Genomic DNA, 22,538 nt, shown 5'->3' with positions numbered 1-22,538 from the left:
TTTCCTCAGATATCCAAGGCAGTGGTTCTGAGAGACCCTAATCAAAATGGGTAAAACAAAGCACATACTAATTCTAGACACTGAGAAATATCTACATGAAATGTTGGCTTTCAGCCTTAAATTCATAGCCTCTTTTAATGGTTGTTTTCTCCCTGAACATCGCAAAGTACATGAAGAAGATGATGAGGATAGAGCACAGCCCTGTCCTATCTGGAGGGTTGGTAGCTAGCTTCTTTTTTCACAAATTCCTTGAGGCTTCAGAAACCAAATGGTTTCCATCTAGCCAGTGACATACCATTCATTAGGAATGTGGAAGTACAGTTTGTCAAAAAGAAAGGAAATGTAAAAAAAAAATTGTAGGGATAATATGCAATAGATGCTTTGTCTTTTAAGGCTGAAGTTCAAAAATTTATCTTGGTGTATATCTTGTTCCTCAGCATCTCTAAAAAAAGTTGTGGTCACCACCTCTTTCTTCTGTGTACTGAATTATGTATGTCTCTGTACGATCAGAAATTGTATTACAAAATCATTACTTTTCTCCAATACTTCTGAAAAAGATCAGTGATCTGGTGAGTTCTCCAGAGGGTAAGGATGAAAACTTCTCAATCATTGCCTCAGTCTATTCACCCTTCTTTAAAAGGTATCCTCAGGCTGGCCAGAACCGTGGGGGAAAGAAAAAAAAAAGAAAAAAAGAGTGAAATAGGAGATCTGTTGTTTTTATCTAAAAAGGTCTTTAAAACCCCATAAAGCATGAGGCAGAAAAACCTTTAAAAGTGCTTTAAAAAAATAAACAAGGATTTCCTATGTAGCACCAAAACAAATATAGCAAGGTATAAGAAGCCCAGTAAAAGCTAGTGTATACCACAGAGTAAATGTAGGGAGCATTTTAAATTTTATGTAATTAAGAGTTCCAGAGGCACAGAAAGATGAAACAAAAAAGAATTTAAAAAAATAAAAGAACATGAAATTAAAAAGAAAACAAAACAGAAATACTAGAGCTAATTGCTCTACCAAAATTGCTCTAGATACCTGAGAAAAAAATGCTATGTTTTAATAAATATTATACAGACATATATATATGTATAATACAGATAATATTATATAAGGCTTTGGACAATGTCTGATAAAGTTTTCAGTATCATTAATGCAAATACAACAGAAAGAGTAAAGGCTAAAATGGAATATTATCTATGAGCTCCTACAAACTAAATAGCAGAGAAAGTAGATCTCTACTAAAAGTAGAAAAAATGCAAAACCCAGTCTAGTTGTGCTTAATGTCTTTACTTATCTGGAGTACATACTGGTATCTGCCCCATCCTCAAGGCTGACTCCCTGGTGCAGTTATGTGTCTTCACCATGTGTTGGTCAATGAGGTGATATGTTCTCCCTTTCCACATCAACATAAAGGATGTATCTCTCAATTCAATCAGAAAAATTGATATGGGAAAGCTTTTTGATGAGGGGAGTCTTTTTCTATACCTAAGGGTGGAAACTTACAGCCTGTAACCACCAAATTTGCCTGCAATAAATACTCAGGGAAGGGTTTGCTACAAGATATTGAGAAAGAATTAATGTCCAGTCATGATAAGACACATTTAAATTTAATAAATTAACTAAAGCTATCATACTATGCAACTTTTAAATTATTAAATATAACATGCCAGGAGAGGTTTAGAGGCACTGATCCTGAGGGCATTCTAGTTTTCCTTTCAACATGTGTGTTGCCACATTCCCAGGTTTTACCCTTTTCTCTTGGTTTAGCAATCTTTATGTATAACTGAGCTGCAGAGTTCTCAAAGTGATATGCACAAGAGAAAACATTACAGCAGGAGAATCAGAATGTAAGATAGGACTGCTCAAGAGCTAATACAGTGACATGGATGCTGTCACATTGGAATGCATTAATAACATGATGTTTCCTGATATGCTAAACTAATAATGGGGAAAAAAACCCACAACAGAAAAATAATCAACATAGCCTTTGTATAAAAATAAAATCCAAAAATAAAGAGCATTTTGAATCAAAAATTTCATGGTGAAATAAAACCTTTGGATTTAGACATTTTTGTGAGTTGCAGCTGAAATCTTGAACTGCTGTTTCATTTTGAACACGATTAATGCAATTTCATCTACTGATGGTTATTGGATCAGAGCTTCTTGTATACCACCACAAAATAGTGCCCTTATAGAAAATTAATGACCAAAATCCCATTAATCTCTTTGGGACTGAGACTGTCAGCATTCTTTGTGTCTACTATTAAATTCACTTCGAAAAACTCTGTTTGTTTGGCATTTCTTTTGAGAGGTACATTCAATACTACAAAGCTCTTTGAAAAGGCAGAGCAGATCTAGTGAATGCATCATCAGGAAAATAGTTTGATTTTTTTTTTTCTTGGAAGAGCTGCAGAGGAAATTGAGAAAGGGTAGAAAGTGCAACATCAAAGAAAATATCCTGCTATTCGTTTTAGAAAGGAGCAGAATGAAAAGAAGATCAGAAAGTAAAACAGTGAATTGATTGATTTTAAAAATCAATCAAAATACAAGAAGGTGAAAAAGCAGTTAGAAATATTATATATAAATTCTGTATGCTGTATCTAATACCAAACAGCCAGAAAAAAATTTCGTATTAAAGGATATGAGTAACATAGTATGTGAAGATGGAAATGCAAGTAATCTCACTCAGAGTAATTGTTCAACAATTTACAAGACACTTGGTGGTAGCAACACCATCTGTCTCTCTGGCAAGAATGTTCCTGGGAATCTGATCTTGAGAATTTATATAGATCAAAACATTCCCTTGCTCCGTTTCCCTAGTCCTTTTTTGGTGTTATAGCTGGAAAGAAAACATCACTCTGTCAAGTGGCAAAGTGCGGCACTAGCAAAGGCTGAGGGAAGTGGGATGAGTGGAGAAGCAGAAAAATTCCTGGGGAACAAGTTGGAGAGATGTGATGCTATAGGAATTGTATTCTCCAATACAGTACTCCCACTAAAACCATCCACCACTCCCTCTTCTCCCTCCAATTGGAGGCACCAAAGACCATGAGTTGACATAAGAATAATTTACTGGAAACATCAATGAGATAAGAAAACAGAGAGTAACAGCTACAATATTAATAACACAAGGTATAAGAAAATAAATGATTCACACAGAAAAACTCCCTGATAACAGAAAACACTGTACAGCTCCCTCCACCACATTTTCTTGACCAGCAGGAACCCCTTTTCCCCAGAAGAGGGTCCCTTTTCCCTGCCCCCAGCAATGACATGAGGTGGTATAGAACAACCTTCCCGTCCTAGCCATACCCCCTCTGCGCTACTGCAAAAAAAATTAACCCTGTCCTGCCTGGAACCAGGACATGAAAGTAGTATCATTAGCTGACACAAAGCAGAGTCTGATTATCCCTTATAAATTATGGGGCCCTTAAAAATCCTTGAGATTTGGCACATTGGTCAGGTCCAGAGAGAGGGAAACACAACCCAGTCCCTGACAAAGACTTGCGTGTGAAGGGCAATCTACCACAAGCAATACGCAATACGAACGTATTTGTAAACAAAACAGCTTTGCCTCTGCCCAAGAGATGGGGAAGCTAATAAATATTTCTTAAAATGTAGAAATGTATTTTAACGCTTTGATTCCAGCTCATCATATCCCAGTTTTACAAGGCTACAAATGTGCTGCTGTGGCTGAGGTGTTTCAGCCAGGGCAGCACAGCATCCACAGCCATCTGCAAATATGACGAGAGGTATGGTAAATCCTTTGCAAGCCAGTCACCTTCCATGGCTTGTCTGCTATCAGAGCTGAAGACTGCAGTCAGAGAGTGTCAGGAAGAGAAGGTGAAATCCAAGTTAAGCGTACATCACCAAGGTATTATGTCACATGTGTAAACTCTGTTTATGGAGATAATAAAGCTACCATATTTTTTAAACTTAGTCTCACACAAAATGTTTCTGTGTTCCCAGCAAACTAAAAGAGATGACTATTAAAAAATAATTTAAAATTAATACATTTGGTTCCGTGAGTCCACTAGGAAAAGGTTAGAGTATCTCTAGGTCCTCAGCTCCTCCGCAGTTATCAAAAAGGCTGATCAATTCAACCTTATGTTCATTCGGCCCATGGGGTGTTGCTATAGTGCTAACCAAAACAGAGCACTTTTCCACATAGCAAGAATTTCTGTACAGTTTATTTGAAACTTTTGAAAAGAATAAGGATTGAAACTCAAAGTATGCTTATTGAATTATAATTTATGAGCAACACATTACCCAGGTGTTTTGGACAAGATAGTGAAAGGGTAAATCAAGAAATATGACACACTGCTTTCCATTAACCCCCTGGCACTTGCAATTTGAAGCTCCCCTTACAAAAGGCTAATCCATTTTGCTGTAGCGCTTAGCATTTTAAAATGTCTGCTCCTCATGTCAAAATATTTATACGCATTTAGATATTAGAAAGGCAGGTAGCAATTTTGATCCCTTACTGTTTTGCACATTGTCATACCCAATCAAAACAATCAGCAATGCCAAGCATACCTACTGCAAATACAGCTTCATAGTATATAAGAATGAACTATTTCAACCCTTATTTTCAGACAAATACGTTTGTCCAATCTCCAAAATTCTGTAACAGATCATAGATACTCACAGCAGAGCTGAAGTTTAATACATCAAGGTGCTAGCAAATACTAACAGTGATGTTATTGGTGAAAATGGCTTGTCATTGTTGGTTAGAAAGTACATTTACTTATAGCAGAAGCAGCCTACCTATTGCTTCATGCTGAAACTGGGATAGGAAACATTTTGCCTGTGTCATCTTGCAATATTTGCAAAGAATGGCATTCTTTTCCTGGATGAAACCTAAGTGCTTCAAGAAATTAATTATTCTGTTAGGAAAATGTCTATGAACTCAGTCAGATCAATAGGTCTTATGTTTCACATCCATAGTGGATTATTATGAGAGGAACAAAGAAATATAAGAGTTTGAGTATTATTTGAATTGTTGTTTCCATTTACTCCCCAATGAGCAGAACAAGGGAACCCTACTGTCATTACGATTAGGAAAATAAGGACTATAAAAAATATCCTCCATAATTTAGACAAAATTGTCCATGCTTCCAAACTCTCATCACTCTTCCCCATACAAGCAAAAAGCAGATAATCATCTGGAGCTGATGTAAGTTTTCTCTAGAGTGTGTAGTCTAGCAGTCTATACCATGATGATATGCATTTGTTTCCCCTGATTTGAAAGATCTGACATCTCTCATTTAAATTTTGGAAAATCTCATATCACTGAAAATTCTCCAGTTAATATGGATGACTATCAACTGCTTAAGATGGGGCTGCTCTTATGATGAGTTTATATTGGATCCTACAGAAATGACATTAATTATTAGAAAATAAAGTGTCATTTTAGTCACTGATATGGAGAGCAGATGCTGCCTTCAAGTGACTGCACTTGTGCATGGAGCTGAAACAGAACCTGCTGGTGTTTGTCTCTCTCCTCTTGAAGGAGTCTTTCATGCTTAATACTACAGAATTCCCTTCTGTCAATTAACACCTGTGTGACTTCCAGGAAGAGCAGAGGGAAATGGGAGCTTCTGTGATTATGCCTATGAAAAGCATGTAACTTCCAAGCTCACTTTTGCCAGGAGGAATGCTGTATTGGTATCAACACCAAGTAAACTGCATGTGGAACATGTCTACATGCCTGTTAATTTTATAGTGTTGTCAACAGTCTGGTGTCTAATTAACACAGTCATTGTTCTATGGAATATAATCAATGTTTTCTGAGAAGCATTTAAAAGTGTGCATGTTTAATGCATGTCAGCTCTCCTAAACTAAACAATTTAAATTTTGGATGAGTATACACTAAACACACCTACTCTTTTGTATTTTGGGCTGGTTTTCATATCATGTTCTCAGACACCACTGGCACTACTGGAAAGCAGTAGAAATACTGGAAAGCAATTGACATCTTCAGGGTACATTGAAGGGATCTCACATTTTCCTGGTCTTTGTCAACAAATTTACACAACCACCTACAGCAAATGAAAAACAAAATATAGGCAAGTGTCAGACTTTATGAAACCTCTCCGCCAAAAGAACGCAGTGAGAACAGCTGATGTTTATACCTTCAGTTTTCTTTTTGAGAAGACTGTTGAGAAAATCTTGAAGTTGACAGATCAAAAATAAGTAGCAAAACTACTGTCCGAGAAAATAGCTGAGAGTCTGCACATCAGGAGTCCCATAATAAGATTTGCAACACCTTCTCTGTGACACAAACTGCAGGTCTAAAGCTCTTTAACATCTTGCAAAAGGTACTCTCTATCGAATTTCCAAAAAAAACCAAATTCAGTGAGGAATGAGGGATGACTGGAAAAGTATCAAAGAACCAAACCATGAGGGCATGTGATAAAAGAGGTCTCTCAAACCTGTATGACAGATCAGAATAAAAATAGAAATGTATGCACAGATAGTATATATGTTGATTTTTATACCTAAATATACAAGCCAATCAGATCATGGCTGCAACAATTGTTGCATGGTTGCAAATAAAACCCAAAACCAAAAAGCAATATATAGTGTATTGTTGGGGCCCTCCCCCCCTGCCGTGTAGCCCTGGGAGAGGGGCCCTGAGGGGAGGCACGGGGTTTCCCTGCCCCTGCTCAGCCTCGTTCCCATTGGTTGGTTTGTGTTCCCCTGCACGGGCAAGGACCCTCGGGTCCCATGATTGAAGCAGTTCCTCGGCAGATCCCAGCCATGCGGCTGGAGAAATAAACATCTCTGAAACATCTATCAAGAATCAGTCCATAGATATTTCTTTTCCACGGGCCTCGCTAATTGATATGCATGTTACAGTATCCACACTGTAACAGTGCATAGCTGTGTTAAAAAATATGCTACTTCAGTGGATGTATGTTTGGCTTCTTTTTACATAGTGTGGCTTCATACGTTACCTTAAGGCAATTGGGAGAGAATAACGCACATACTAAACACCAAAGGAAATAAATATAGGGTGAATATAATTACTTAAGCTAGAATATGCATTTTTCTTTACATAAACAAAAGAGTCATATTGCGTAATTAAAAAACACTATTTATTCACTGTGTAAGAAGCAGTTTCTTGACACATTTAAATTCAAGCATCAGAAAATTGTTTAACAGAATATTAAGAAGAGATTTCAGAGCAGAAGAAAATTTCACAATTGGACCAGTTTTCACATGAGTCTAGATATGTGATAATTTAAATTTGATCCCTGATTTGATTTGAATATGTAACTTTGGGAACAGCAAGGAAGGGGGAGGGAGGGAGGGAGGGAGGCAGGGAGGCAGGCAGGAAGGAAGGAAGGCAGGCAGGAAGGCAGGCAGGCAGGCAGGCAGGCAGGAAGGCAGGGAGGCAGGAAGGAAGGAAGGCTTTCACTAAATATAAAGAAATTATTATGCTTCTAATGTAATGTAATGTGTCCCTTCCTATAAGTCAAATGTTTAAAAAAAATTTTAATGCATTTGTTTTTATTTATATGCAGGTTTGGGCTTTTAAAATATTTTTAACTCTGTATATTTTTGGGTCTTTTCTTTTTTCACTCTTCACTTAATATTTAAATATGAATGTAAAGGCAACCAGTAAGTGTAAAGAGGGATCACCCAAGACAGAAACGGAGGAAGATTTGTGGATGTCAATGCAACAGCAAAATTTTCCAGAAAGACCCTTTCAGTCATGGAATATTTTTCCAAGAGAAACAGTTTGCATTCTATCAATGGGAATACTCAAAATTACATTTTGAAAAACCCTTGTAACTGCCAGCTTAAAAATATAATCTTACTTTCACAAAGAGATAGAATAGATCACTCAAAGGCATTTTTCTTCTTTGATGTCTATATTTTGTAATTATGCAGAGACTGACTATTTCACTCCATGTTCAAAATGTTAATCAGAAACTCAGTCAGGGATTCTGGTCCTTAATCAGCTTCTGAACCTTAGTTTTAAAATCACATCTAGAATTCAAGAGCTCTCTGCAGTGAGCGACATTATTAGCTCAAGCTTTTTTTGCCTCTCAGCTTCACTGAGAAATACTTTGCTACATTTTCTCAGGGAAAATAAACCCACTTATATTATCTCAGAGGATGTTCTTTTAAATTTTTTTACAAATCAGATTTTTGATCTTTTTTCAAAGGAATTTAGTTTATATCATTTAAGTGGCCCATCATTTTCTCTCGGCTGTATTTTCAGTTTTTAATCATGAATGTATCTGTGCACTTATGCATAGGTATACATATGTCAATTAAATATAAATCAATCCTTTAAAAGTTACTGAAACTAAGAAGGTTCATCTGCAAGCATTTAACTGTAGCTGGCTTAAATTCTTATGATCCAATCTTGTTTTCCCCAAGTACTTTGCAAAATTAGCTATTGTCAGACAGAAGTAATTGCAAGCTTGATCTAATCCTCTCTCCATTTTATTTCAGTGCTTTTACCCACACTAAGTATGTGTTTTATTCCTTGCTGCATATGACATCCCATTAATATAAATCCCTTAGAATAAGTTTTCTAGTACCAGCACTTATAAGAAGATCTCATGTAAATAATGTCCCTGTCTCTTCTCTGACTCTTACCATTAATCTACCATTAATTCCAGCAGAAAATTACCTCTTCCTCCCAAACAAATAAACAAAACCCCCTAGCTTATATTCTATTTAAATAGAACATTGGGGAAGATATAGGATATGGTAAAGATATGACAGGCCTCATTTTAAAAAATTATTTAATCCCCAATTTCCTTCTAAAAGACATATTTTTTTCAGAGGCAGAACTAATATGTTGGGTTTCTTTAATAATATTTTGAACAATAATTCAAAAACAGAAGCTTAGGCAATAAAATCCTTGAAGATAAGTTTATAGATTGATTTTTTTTCAATTAGGAAACCAAGTATTTCTTACAAACCATCTTTTCTCAGATGGTGTTTAGTAAAAAAGGGAAATTTACTCTTCCCTTCATGTAAAAATCTACAGAATTTGTTAGAACTCCTTAGCCTCTCTGTAAATATGTGATGCAATAGAAATGTTAGAGTCTGGTTGAATTTAAAAATATTTGAATGCCTCACACTTCATTAAACATTACTTAATTACAAAGTTCCTTGGAAACGGTTTGTCTTTGTCCAGAGCTGTCATAAATCAGTGCAGCTTTTCAATTTAGGCATAAAATATTCACTTTGGGAAAACTAGAAGCAGACTGGCCAGACCTGAGTGTTCTTTTTACCGGCTTTCCTTCCACTGATTTCTTGTTGATTTATGTGACTCAGAAAAGCTCTGACTTATTCAGCTCTGCAAATATCTATTGAAGAGAGTCATCAAAATATGTGCTTGAAACAGTAAAGTATTTTGCCAATGACACAAGCCAGACTAGTGCAGAATTATAGCTTTCCCTGAGATCAAAAACACAGTCCTCTAATATCCCTGCAGCTCTTGAAGCAGGGGAGAGCAGATGGGAGGAACAGGCAGGACCACAAAGAGTTGGAAAGCATAAACAGGTTTGCAGAGAGGCAAGTCAGGCTGGGATTTTGAAACTTGATTTGACAGAGACAGAGAACAAACCATGTGTCATGCTTAGCTTTCTGGAAAAGAAGAGCTAGGCACTGTTCCCATGAGTTTAGTACCTCTGCAACTAACACAAAAACAAGTAGGAAGAGCAGCAGAGGAGTAACACACTCAAGATCACAAAGACAAAAAATAGCAGGATTCATCACAGATCTTAGGTTTTGCAAGTACTTATTAAATGTCCAGTTTACCAAATAGACCATCTGTCCCATGAGAAAGTGAACAAGAATCACCACTTGCTGCACTGTTGTCTTCCAGTAAGCTTGTTATCATTTTTAACATAATGACAAGTAACACTTTTGCCAGGTTGATCATAGAATTCAAAACAGACTCTCCTTTTCCTAAGGAAATTAATAGCCAGTTTTGGCAGTAGTCCATTTAGCTCAAGCTTACCATGTACTATATCAAATCTGCTTCAGTACATTTTATTTTAGATTTTGTTGCCCTTTTTTTTCCTTTGAGGATATCAATTTTTCTCCCTAATTTTCAGTTACACCATCTTTTGGGAACAATGGAAAAGAGATTATTCCTCCACTGATGCCTGATTTAGAAACTTCAAAGACAAGCCAAAGAAAAATCAGAAGAGGACTTCTAAGCAGTGTAAGACATATTATGACAAGTTATCACAGACCCAAGAAATCCCATTGCTTCTTTAAAATGGAGAGAGGGAGTGTCTTTGTACCTACTTGCCACTGGATTCCACTTGGTTACGGCTTCAAATATTGGAGTTATTCAACACAAAAGGGTATTAAGCAGTTTGAAGACTCTCCATTCTGTCGCAAATACAACATAGAATTTCCCCCATTATTATTTTCTTAAGTTCTTTACTAAATACATCAGCAACATACATTAGGTCTACTCTGCAATGCCGCTCCATGTAGATTTATCCAGGCTGACTCTAAAAGCTTTACTCTAGCCATGGTGTAATGCTGATGTGACTGGATCATCTCTAGAACCAAGTTACACTGTGCTAGGAGATGTAACAGCACGTTAAACTCTCTTTTAGATCCCTTTGTATGGCGCCATGTCTTAAATATACAAATTCTATGAGACCTCCAGCTCAGGTAACAGAACCTTAAAATACCCCTTGACTCTTACTATCATATCATGTTCTGAAAGTGTGTGTGTGCATAAGGAAGGTTACTCTTTCCTCTCTTCACCATTTGATATCACTTATGGGCATACGTAGTCTGTCTGAATGATCACTCCCTTAAGCATGCATCTGATGTTTAGTACCTTGCTTGTTTCATGCATTCTTCATGGGCTGGAAACAAGCTAAGAAAGTCCTCGCATCTAGCATAATAGGTGCCTCAGTTCTGATTGGCAGCCTAGGTATCCTCGCCATAAAAAAAAAACAACCTAACAATAAAAATAGACTGAAAGATTTTACAGTTGCATTAAGTTGTAATGTCAGATTTTCTTTGAAAAAAATAATATGATGGGACTTTTTGAAGGGAAAATTTGGAAGTGAATTTACATTCTTCCTGTCAAACAATTAGCATAAGTTTTTATGTTAAGTGTTTATACTGAAATTCAAAACACAGTCATTTAAAACAAAGAGAAGTCACATTTTTACCAGCAAAGGACCAGAGATTAACACAAAAGCAAAGTGTGGTAGCAGAGAGAGTCATTCAAATGGAATGCAAATTCAAAAATTTTAATTCAAAACACATTAAGAATAGAGGGAAGACATAAAATTCAAAATATGGTGTGTATTTTACCTGACAGGGTCCTTTAATCTAGAAAAATCACACTGTATTTAAATAGTAATGTAAATTGCACAGCATGCAATCCCCATGACAGTTTCTCTAAGAAATAACCAGCTGACAACTCAGAGTAACAGCTACTCCCATGCTTAAACACTGAATAAGGATATATGCCTGTGCTGCACACTGTCATGCAGCATGTACATCCTCAGGCCAGCCATAAATACAGGAGCAGAAGTGCCAAAAGCTGCCAAGCAGCCTGAAAGCAGGATAAATTAATTCACATAGAGTTCAATTCTACTGCAGCTAGACTCCTATGAGAGTGCAAGCAAATTCTCTTACAGCTAGCCTCATCTACCTCATCATGGGCAGAATATGTACATGTTATTGTCATATACTTATATATATTTATATATGTATATATTTTAATATGTATTTGCATAAGCTAAAGGTTGTTCATTTTCATCTGTTTGTGGATGTTAAACATGTATAGTTTTTTCCAAAACAATCAAGGAAGGCATTGGGAATTTTAGTACTTGAAGTTAAACAGAAGATGGGCATGAAAAGTCCAGAGTTAATCATTGTCATTTCATGTCAACATTTCGATATAAATATTGGTTTTAGTTTGCTTCATTTTTGGATAAAATTGAGCAAAGCTCCATGCAAAACTAAATGAAGATTGCCATTTAATTTCCCAGTGTCAGTTCAAAAACCAATTTTTTTTTTTACATTTCTTAAATTTTCCTTGGATTTCACATATCCCTGCAAGGCTTTAAGTTTCAGCAAAATATTACTCTTCAGCAGAAAAATCTTCAGCACACAAAGCCAACCAAACAGCTATATTAACACCAGTGGGACCACTTCTGTTCTGAGGAATCACTAATGTGATGCTACTATGCAATGTTACTAAATGGCACCAGAGTTTAATTAGGCCGTATCAATAGCTAAAGTCATTATAAAGCTTTTATACTTCCATTAATTAGTCAGCCAAAGTTATATGCAGAAAAATGTATAAAACACATTCTGTTCATAACTTTATCTGATGGTTTCTATCCTTCATGGTTTTGTGCCACACTGATTCCACCTCAAGTAATATAATGGGTTAACATTTAACATGAATGTTGAGAACTACAGACTAAATGTGTTTGCAAATATCATTACATTAAAATAACATTTTACTAGAGAATGTAATGATGACTAATAGGTATGAAAGAGAAATCTTGCTGCTTCATTTTCTAACTACAAAATATGTAGGAAAATTAGGAATGTAGCTGATATATTAACATTCAGAAAACCATTTAGGGATATAATTGGTACTTACTAAACCAATTAGTATAAAGTAATCAAGTGTCAGTGAACATAGATGATTCTATGAATCTATGATATATAATTTACTGTTGCTACTTAAAATGGCCAAATTTTTTGTTATTCTCAGTAAATGAGTACAAACAATTGAAAGCAAACATTGATATTTAGGGTAGAGTTTCCCTGGAAGAGTTTATCTCTTGAAGATCTGTCTGTAAAAAGTCTGTCAGATGTACGCAAACAAATGCCCACATTGAGTCTCAAACTGGCTTAGCTTTTAACCTACATTTTCCTTTCCTTTTTTTCCTTACCAGTCACATATACACTCTTCAAGCAGATGCTTATTTTTGGTTTGAACATGGGCTTCTTAGCACAGCCAGCTGTGAAGTTTAAAGGAGAAGCTGTTCCCCTCAGGTTTGAAATTGCTCTCTTTCCAAGGAGCACATTGAGATCTATGAATGCAGAACACCACAGGAGGCTTGGGCATCTGTACATAGCAGAGCATGAGAAAACCCTTTGCTGATCTCCTGAAAAAGAGTGGATTTTACTTGACACGATACAAACTTCTCTGGAGGTCCAGACCTTCAAACAAATGGACATAGGATACTTTTCTCAGAGAAATGCTGTGCATGGCATGTTGGTTCAATTTCAGGACTCTTTCAATTAAGCAAAGGAGGGATAAATTCTTCAAAAATAGTTCAGATGGAAAATCCCTTATTTGCTTATTACAGCAAAAAACTGTTTGTGGGTTTAATGATCTGAAAGGAAGCAAAACTATTATTATTGTTAATAATTTTTTTAAAGCCACACATATTTTTGCATAGCATTCATGTGATTAGAGATGTCTTAGGTGAATGGAGACTCTGATTTTTTTCCTTCCTCAGCCACATAAAGTCCAAAACCTGTAATGAAGAATATTTTGCTATACAAGCTGGGTAAGTAGCCATGTAGGGGCAGCAAGCAATTGATCCCTCTTGCTCAGAAAGTACAGATACATATTGCTTCTGTGGAAGGCTTTCTGGTCTGGTCTGCTAGAAGAATGTAAAACACAGATGTGATTTTTAAAATAGCCCAAAACTCAAACTTCTCTTTTGCTAGAAGGCAGCACAACTGCACACCAATCTCCATGATTCACTGATGACTTCCTCCTTGTGCTCATCCTTTTGAGTCCCATTTGATGTGTTAAAACTCCCACAGCCCAATGTCATGGCTACAAAGCATCAGGAAAGGGACACAGCCTCACACAGACACTGGGTAATGATCTCAGGAAGTCTGCAGGAGGCTCCAGAAACCATTCCAGGTGCATGAGGTGTAGAGATTTGAGGTGATGATGTTTTTTAAACTTCTTCAGAGTTAGTTAAAAAAATAAACAACTCAGAAAGCATAGGTTTCAACTATGCATTCACTTCTTTCTTGAAAGACTCTTAGCCACAAATATTTAACTCTCTCCCTTCTACCAGACTCTGGGCATCCATGAAATGTGGGAACCATTCTAATTCATGATGCTAAGCTTCACAAGATCCAGTGGTTTGAGGAAATTCTACACTGTGGAGAATGATAAATCCTGACATCTTCGTTTAAGTCTTGTGAGACATTTCTATTCAAGCAGGACTTAATAGCAGAAGAGCCTGGCTTGTTACTTTAAGTACTGAAGTTTTCCCTGCCAAAGTGGCACATCTTTCCTTATATGCCATCTTAGTTTTCATGCTCTCTCTCAGGGAACTCTAGAGAACTCCACAAGTTGGCCACAAACAATAAAATCAGTTTCAAATTGTTCCTACCTTTAAAAAAGTAAGGATAGTTCACACTTAAGGAAAACACAGAATCTGTTAGAAGTATATTATATTTATTCTGAAATTGTTTGTCTGCCGCAGGCATTCTGGGCAATTAAATGTCTGCCTTTTGGGATCACTGCCAAAGAGGAGATTCAATTAAATTAGTTGCAGTGACTGCTAACAATAGTTAACTGGCCCACCTAATCCATTTAAATAGTGCATCTGGTATTGCCTGCTCACCTATTTGTGGTTCGCTACTACAGCATTTGCTAACACAAACACCGTAGTTAATTCTCTTTTTTCTGGTTTATTGATGAATTGTAGCCACTGAATTACCAGATCTGACTTGGGCTGGGGCCTCTACCTTTATCACTTGCTGTTAAACTGTTTGGGGGAAAAACATGGAGGAACCAAAAAATATGCTGTCTGTAAAAAATGGATCCAATCTTTTCTAGAAATACAAGCAATGTCAGAACTGAATGAATAGTCTCTAAGGGGAAAGAGATTCTTTCATCACATTATCTGAATGAAGTGGCATTAACCAATTAAGAAAATGTGTTGAGTGTAGCATGTTTATTCAACTTCCCCTATCTGAAATAAAGACATGTAGGAAAAACATCAAAAATCAAAAGTAAAAAAATAAAAATGAAGTAAAAAAAAAAAAGCAATTTGAGAATTCCCTACCACTGGCCTTGAATGATGAAACAGAGAAGACGGTCTGTAATTTCTCAAAGTTAATAAGCTGGAAAAAAAGTATATTCAGCTTTTGTCTTCCATATGTGAGTGCTTGGGCAGAAGTATATTTCATACACTAGAATTTATGGAATATGCCTAAACTTCGTCCTTTTTTGCAGCCAGAACATGCTTACATATGATCTTGAAAATACCTGGTTACTCCAGGGCTGTACTGAGAGCCTTGAGATATTCTGGCAACACAAATTGTTCGGAATACTCACTACCAAAATTACCTGGATTGAACAGTCTTATAGCAAGGTTCTTCTGGGACCAGTTAACAAGAGCAGAAGTGTGTATGGTGTCCATCCACACCAATGTCCCTGCCACTGGATGGCACCCAGGAAAATTCCTGCCTGCCCACTGGGCTGGCTCTGGCTCTGCTCTTATGCCATGTTTTTGCCTTGATAAAAATGACAATGGAACCTGAGTATCTTGTAAAAGTTTATATAATTTGCTAGAGTGCATATGGGAATTTGCACAGTGGAACAAGCAAAAAGATTGTAAAACCCTCAAAGCTACTGAGTCATACAAAAGTTACCGGCTTCTCTCAGTCACTTTTTCTTTGTCAGAGTTAATTGAAGTACAAAGTTATAAATTACTAAAGTACTCACCTTTATAATTCACAATGTGTTATCTCTGTGGAAATGCCCTCCCATTTTATTTATATAATTTTCATTCTAGTATATATTGGTTTATGTGAATTGCTTGTTAGTAAGTACATTCTGGGTAAAAATAACATTAAAATTTTCATCAAAGGTACAATCAGACAATTGCCATTCAAAATTACTGCATAAAAACCTCATAGATACAATCACAAACAATTAACATACAATTACAACATGAAAACCTACCAAGTACAGATACAATCACAAAGACAAGTACAGCTGATGGCAAATCTAGAAGCAATTACACAAAGCCTTTGAAGTATTGCACACATTTATCTAAATTCAATAAATGTATATGTCTTAGCAGTGAAATAATTGAGTAGGATTATTACAGCCAGTGAGATGGGCAATTTGATTTGCATAAGTAGTTTTGCAGATTTCTAATATTTAAAATTTGATTTAAAAATTAAGTTGCAGTTATTAGTATTCAGGTTATTGACTTTCTATCTTACAATTGTTAATTATTTTAGACCAAACAGAAACTTGAAAAATACTTCAAAATACTTCACATACATGAGAAACTATAATCCTTCCACAAAAGCTCTTGGTATGTAATCTTGGCCACAATTTGCAACCAAGATGTAATAAGGCAGGCACTAAAAAGACACAAGGTTTTTGTAACTGCTGGGTCCTTAAATCTGCACACTTACACCATGATCCAAAATCTGCAAGTCAAAAGACACGTTGCAGTAACTTGCAGGGTTGTTGGAACAAGTCTTTTCCTAAGGAATAGCTCTTTTATTTTGCTGGTCATAGTCACCATTCAAAAAATGAGTGTTATTTTGTCTCGCCATGCTTGGCCTGGAAATAAATCTGAGATTTGTTTGAATGACAAGAGGATAATCATGATGTTTATTCCTCAGTGAGCTATTAAAATAAATAAATCTAAGTTTGCTCAAAGTGATACTCAGAAATTTCATCAGAAATTAGCTGGTAGCTCATCCTGAAATATATAATTACCAATAAGGCATCTTCGAAATCATAATGATAAGCATTTTAAATTGCCAGAAACATAACCAGATACACAGAAGAAAGGTAAACCAATACAATTATATGATAGTATTGGCAAAGGGGCACACTGAAACACGATTTACTTTTACTTGACAAGGACCTGACAGTCTTTGTGATAAATATCAGAACAAAGATTGTCTCTGGCATCAAAATTAAATCAAAGACTTATGGATAATATTAGTCTGCCAGCTCCAAACTATACTTGACATGCTCTTTCATGGAGCTCCTGTATCAAGGACATTGCTCTGTACAACCCCTGCAACATTTTTCAAAACAAAAGACTCAGCCTCCTGAGTTGTTAATTTGTTAGACTGCTTAAAATAAAAAACAAACATGCCAAGCTATCCTTTAACCTTGTGTACTGCCCTGCATCAGCTCTGCTGCCAGGTCTTGCTTTTGATGAAACCAACGTCAGTAGCATTTTGCTACTCTATAACAAAAGGTATTAAAAGACATTTAACAGTGTTACCGGTGAACTACAAATATAAAGTCACACACTTTCATGTCTTCACTGCAACTCACGCTCTAAGAATCCTTTCTCCATGCCAGGTGCTATATCTAAAAGATGTGTGCAGCTTTATTTTTGAAACATCAAAAGTTTTTAATTCTATTCTAAATATCTACCTTAAACATTTCTTTTCTGTGCATTGCTTTGTACATTCAGTTTTTAAATAAAAGAAGTCTGAAGGGTCACATCCTTTGTACTCAGCAAAAGCTAAGTTTATAACATGGACCTGTTTGGTCTGATTCCTGTCTAGTATTGCAAAACTTTGTACATAACTTAATGCTGATTGATGGAATTAAGCTTTAAACGTTCTTCATCCCTGTTTCCGCTCAGAATTAAAACAAGGGGTGTGGAAAATTGTTCAACTGGAAAGTGAGGGAGGAATATTTGCCTTTTGGGGATTATCTTTGACTACTTGGCTCTAAGAATAAAATTTTGAGCCTTAATTTAGACAAATTCTAATTGAAAAATGCAAATATTTCCTGGGAAACACACATTTTGATCTACAGCGATGCATTGCTACTCATACTGTATGATATTAGTAGTTTAACCATGCAGCTAAGAACCTTGTTGAGTCATTTGTTCTCATCTCAGTCTTTTTGTTATGGATTACCTGCATCTGCAAGATGGAATTCTGATAAATAATTTATTCTCTCATTGCTACAGAAGATGACCTTAACTTTATGGAATTAGTAAATATCAGGATTCCTTGGTGTGTAATTGTAGCTCTTCCACTCTCAGTACAGACTGCAAAATAAACAACATAATGAAACAAAGCAGAGAACTCAACAGTTGGTAAATCTACATAATGCACCCTACTTGGTATGCACACTACAGCAGGAACAGAAAAGGAACGGAAACCAAATTGCTTGACCTATTTTAATATTTGATGAAGAAATACTAAGCCTAGAAATATCATGTCTTCAGGGACCTTGTAGTTGATATTATTAAAAAACATTTTTAAAATAGTCTGCTATCGTCTATCATAATAAGCTTTGGGTAATACTTTAAGAGTCCATTAACTTTTGCTCAACTAATCTTGAATTACAATTGAAATCCTTTGAAAGCTTGTATGATAGTTGCACAAATACCACACAAATTCCTTCCCGTCCTTTTGTGAGTGTTTTCCCCTAGATACACTACAGTTTTTAATCTCTTTATGTAGTCATCCAAAATTTGATATTTTAACAGTAATGGAGTGAAGTCAGATCAGTTCTAACCTTAAAAGAAATCACTCTAGGTACTTATGAGGAATCCAAATCAAAACTCTTTTTGAAGTAAATCTAAGTAATTTTTGTAAGTTACTTATCTGCAACTTTGAAACTACAGTAGAGTAAAAAACATGGGGTTTTGGTACAAGTAGTATAATAGCAGTATTTATTATTCCAACTAATATTATTGTTGTGATTTAAATTAGATGAGTTATCAATACAAGCTAAATTTTTCCCAGAGAATCCACACATAATTTTCATCAAAATAACATCTTTTGTTATAATATTTGTAGTATTTGGTATTGACAATGTCCTGTCATTTCAAATGAAAGACAGACTTGAGACACTGGATGGTTTAAAGATCAGAAAATTAATATTTCAAAATAATTCCCGCTGTAAATGTCAGATATTGGATTTGGAGGAACCACAAGTCAAAAATGGAGATTCACATCAGCCTGGTGCTATGACCTCCCAAAACACACCCTGCACAGGATCTTGGACAGAGCAACTGGACATGTTGGAGATGTCCCTGGGTGGCCAGGACCCAGATCCAGCCAAAGGTATCAGCAGGGACTGGTCCAGGCACACGAACACTTTCCCCAGTAAGCACATTCATTAATACTCGTACTGCCATCACCACTTTCAAAATTGACTGTTTTATCCTACATTTCAGTGTTCAAGAATTCCATCACTTATGTTTGGGAGAATAAACTGCTGCATGCACATCAAGGAACAGAGATCATCACACTCACTCATCAGCCTGTAATTTACATCCGCCACTGAACAGTCTGAGCTACCCTCTATGTACCTGGCAGGCCACAACCTTGACTTAGCTGTGTGGTAAAAGGTCATGGTGACATTGTTAATTTGAAAATAAATAGCTTCCTGCAATGTTATAGAATTGCTATAGCAATCAGTCAAATAAAGATAAAAGCTCATATAGATAAAAGCATATTAATTAGCTCATAAAGCCTTATTAATCAGCCTTGTAATGGTAGCAGTTTAAAACCATAAAAGAAATGTGTAAGATATTTGTCTGCAAGCTTAAAAAAAGATAAAGGAATGAAAACCCACCCTCATAGCACGATGTGACATTAGCACCCTGCTATTGGGAAAAGGAATTTACAGTCTAAAAATAGCATCTTCTTTACAGTATGTGAGAGATTTAATACATTTGCTCTAGTCTAGTTGAGGTATGATAGCAAAACATGCTTTGGATTTACTTTCATTCATTGCTGTCCTGGTTTTGGCTGGGATAGAGTTAATTTTCTCCCTAGTATCTGGTACAGTGCTGTCTTTTGGATTTAGGATGAGAAGAGTGTTGATAGCACACTGATGTTTCAGTTGTTGCTGAGCAGTGCTTTCTCTAAGTCAAGGACTTTTCACTTTCCCTTGCTCTGCCAGTGAGCAGAGGCACAAGAAGCTGGGAGGGAGCAGAGCCAGGACAGATGAACTGAACTGGCCAAAGGGATATTTCATACAATAGAATGTCACATTCAGTATATAAACTGTTGGGAGTTGGCTGAGAGGCAACAATCACTGAGGATAGGCTGGACATCAGTCAGTGAGTGGTGAAAAACTGTAGTGTGCATCATTTGTGTTTCTTGGGATTTCATCCTCTGTATCTCTTCATTATTATTGCTATTATTAATAATAATATCAGAATTATATTTCATTTGTTTCAATTATTATTCTGTTCTTACCACAATCCATGCCTTTCTTCCAAATTTTCTCCCCACCAGTAGGGCCAGGGCAGAGGGAAGTGAGCAAGTGGCTGCTTTCTACTTCGTTGCCAGATAGGATTAAACCACAACAATTGCTCATGGAGGTAAGTGTGACCCTGACTGAGTGGGATCCTACAGGATCCATTAGTAAAGAAGAAATTCTATCCAAACTGAAGTCAGTGGCTACTGATTTTAAAAGAGAGGATGCCAGTGCATTTCCTGATCACTATGTCCCTAGATCTCTTTGATGCAAAATTTTCTATTCAGATTTAGATCAAACGAAATTCAAGGATTCTAAAAAAATGAAATCTGTCCCTTTTTTCCCAAATATTAAACTGAAGAAAGCACTATTTTACACATTCAGTTGTTCATCCCTTACACAGAATTAATGGTAGATCTCACATTGCCAGTGTGATCAGCCTTGTACTTTCTAACAAACATAAGATGGTGACGATTATGCCATTTTCATTTGTTGCTTTGTCAAATAGTATTGTTTATATTATTGCAAAACAACAGTGACATCCAGAGGCACAAAAGCCTAATCAGAAGTGTTCGTTACCCATGACGAAGTGTTCAAAATCTGAGTTACTCAGATACTCAGATTCTCTATGAATTTTAGAGGCATGTATAGTATATAAGCAGCACATGTAAACTTTTTGTTTTAAATCCTCCCCAACACAACCTTACACTTCACTGAAATATGGTTGACTGAGACAATATTAGGATACTGGCATAGAGAACCATTATGTCTTGTCATTGATAGTTGTCATTGATAAGACTCTGTGTGAAACCTTTTGGCCCCAGATATTTTTCTGCACTCTTTTTGTTGAAAAGAGGCAAGATCAAAAGAAATTCAAGTACTTCCAACTGAGATACAAGAATACTTTAAAATTGCATACAGCAAGACACCTTCCTGGAGCACCAAAGCTGTTGGTGTACAGCAGAATGCTAAAAGCTCACCTACCAGGTCTGCAAGCCATAGGGTATTAGGCAGACTGCAGTGCACTTCTGAGTCCTGAAAGTGAAATTGTGAACTCAGTCCAGCCCACTGGCAGCAGTGACCAGCTTCAGCATGCATTTACACGCACAGTAAATGGCTCCTTTCAACACAGTGTGTATTTGTAATGAGGCTGAAAGCTCACCAAAGTCTGAGTGCTGAGAGTTTTGCCTTAAAAAGGGACTGACAAATTAGAAGCTTTAAGATTTTTTTCTAGTTTTTGTTTTTATTTCTATTTTGTTTTTTGCCAAGTGAGTTGCAGAAGAAATAAATGCATCTGTAGCACTGAAGAAAAAAAATAAAGTATCCACAGCATTTACAATTACCGTAATCTTAGAAAAGTTCAAGTCTCAAAGCAATGTACTTATTGACCAGCTCCTCTGCTGGCCTGAATCATAATAGCTCCACTTATTTCAGTGGAGCTCTGTCAGGTTACATCAGCTGAGGACTGGATCCCATCTTTCTCCTTCTCAACGTTCCTGTCATTTCTGAATGGATGTAAGTGCTGTATCATTTTTGAGCTTTTTAGCTCCTCACACATGCTGAACCCATGCTTGCAATATGAAGATAATTGCATATATTCAACATTTCTGTCTACAATATTGGAGGAAAATACAGGTCTATTTAACTCTACACACTCATTTCCTTGCTAAGGAAGAGTATTTTACAAGATGCCTTCTAAGCAATCCTTTTATATGATGAATAAAATGGCTATTGTAATAACCACAGTATCATTTGGGCTTTCAATAGAAATTTTCTCCTAGAGTAGCTTCTGGTTGTAAATAATGCCTGTGAATAGTTTATTTTAGAGTGTTATCTTTCTTCCCTACTAGTACAGGTCTCACACAACACTTTTTTCCCAGAATTTCATTCAAGGGAATAAAGTTTTTGAGGAAAATCCTTTTCAGTTCCCTCAGTGTCAGATTGTCAGTTGGCATACAGGTGATTTGTTTAAAAAATGCAATACTTCTTCCTGCATCCATCCAACTGAGATATTCCTGTAGTTGGTAATTTATTGGTTATTTTTCCTATGAAAGAATATGTACATAATCCCTTCATTGTATGCATTTTTGTATAAAAGACAGAATAATTACAATTCTGTGATCACACAGCTGCCAGTCCTAGTCATATATTCTAAAAACAGTTTACTGATAAGCATGTATGAAATGCTACTGTATAAATAAGACTCTTTCCCTTTGACCACTAAATGATGATCAGCTGGCCTAAATTATTCTTCTTTTTAATTATTTATGACAATACATTTTTTCTGAATTCAGAAGTTTTGTATTTCTGGAACTAGCAGAAAATGGACTTA

Source organism: Corvus moneduloides, chromosome 1 (genome assembly GCF_009650955.1).
Source record: "Corvus moneduloides isolate bCorMon1 chromosome 1, bCorMon1.pri, whole genome shotgun sequence".
Lineage (NCBI taxonomy): Eukaryota > Metazoa > Chordata > Aves > Passeriformes > Corvidae > Corvus > Corvus moneduloides.
Note: the sequence above shows the minus strand (reverse complement) of the source record.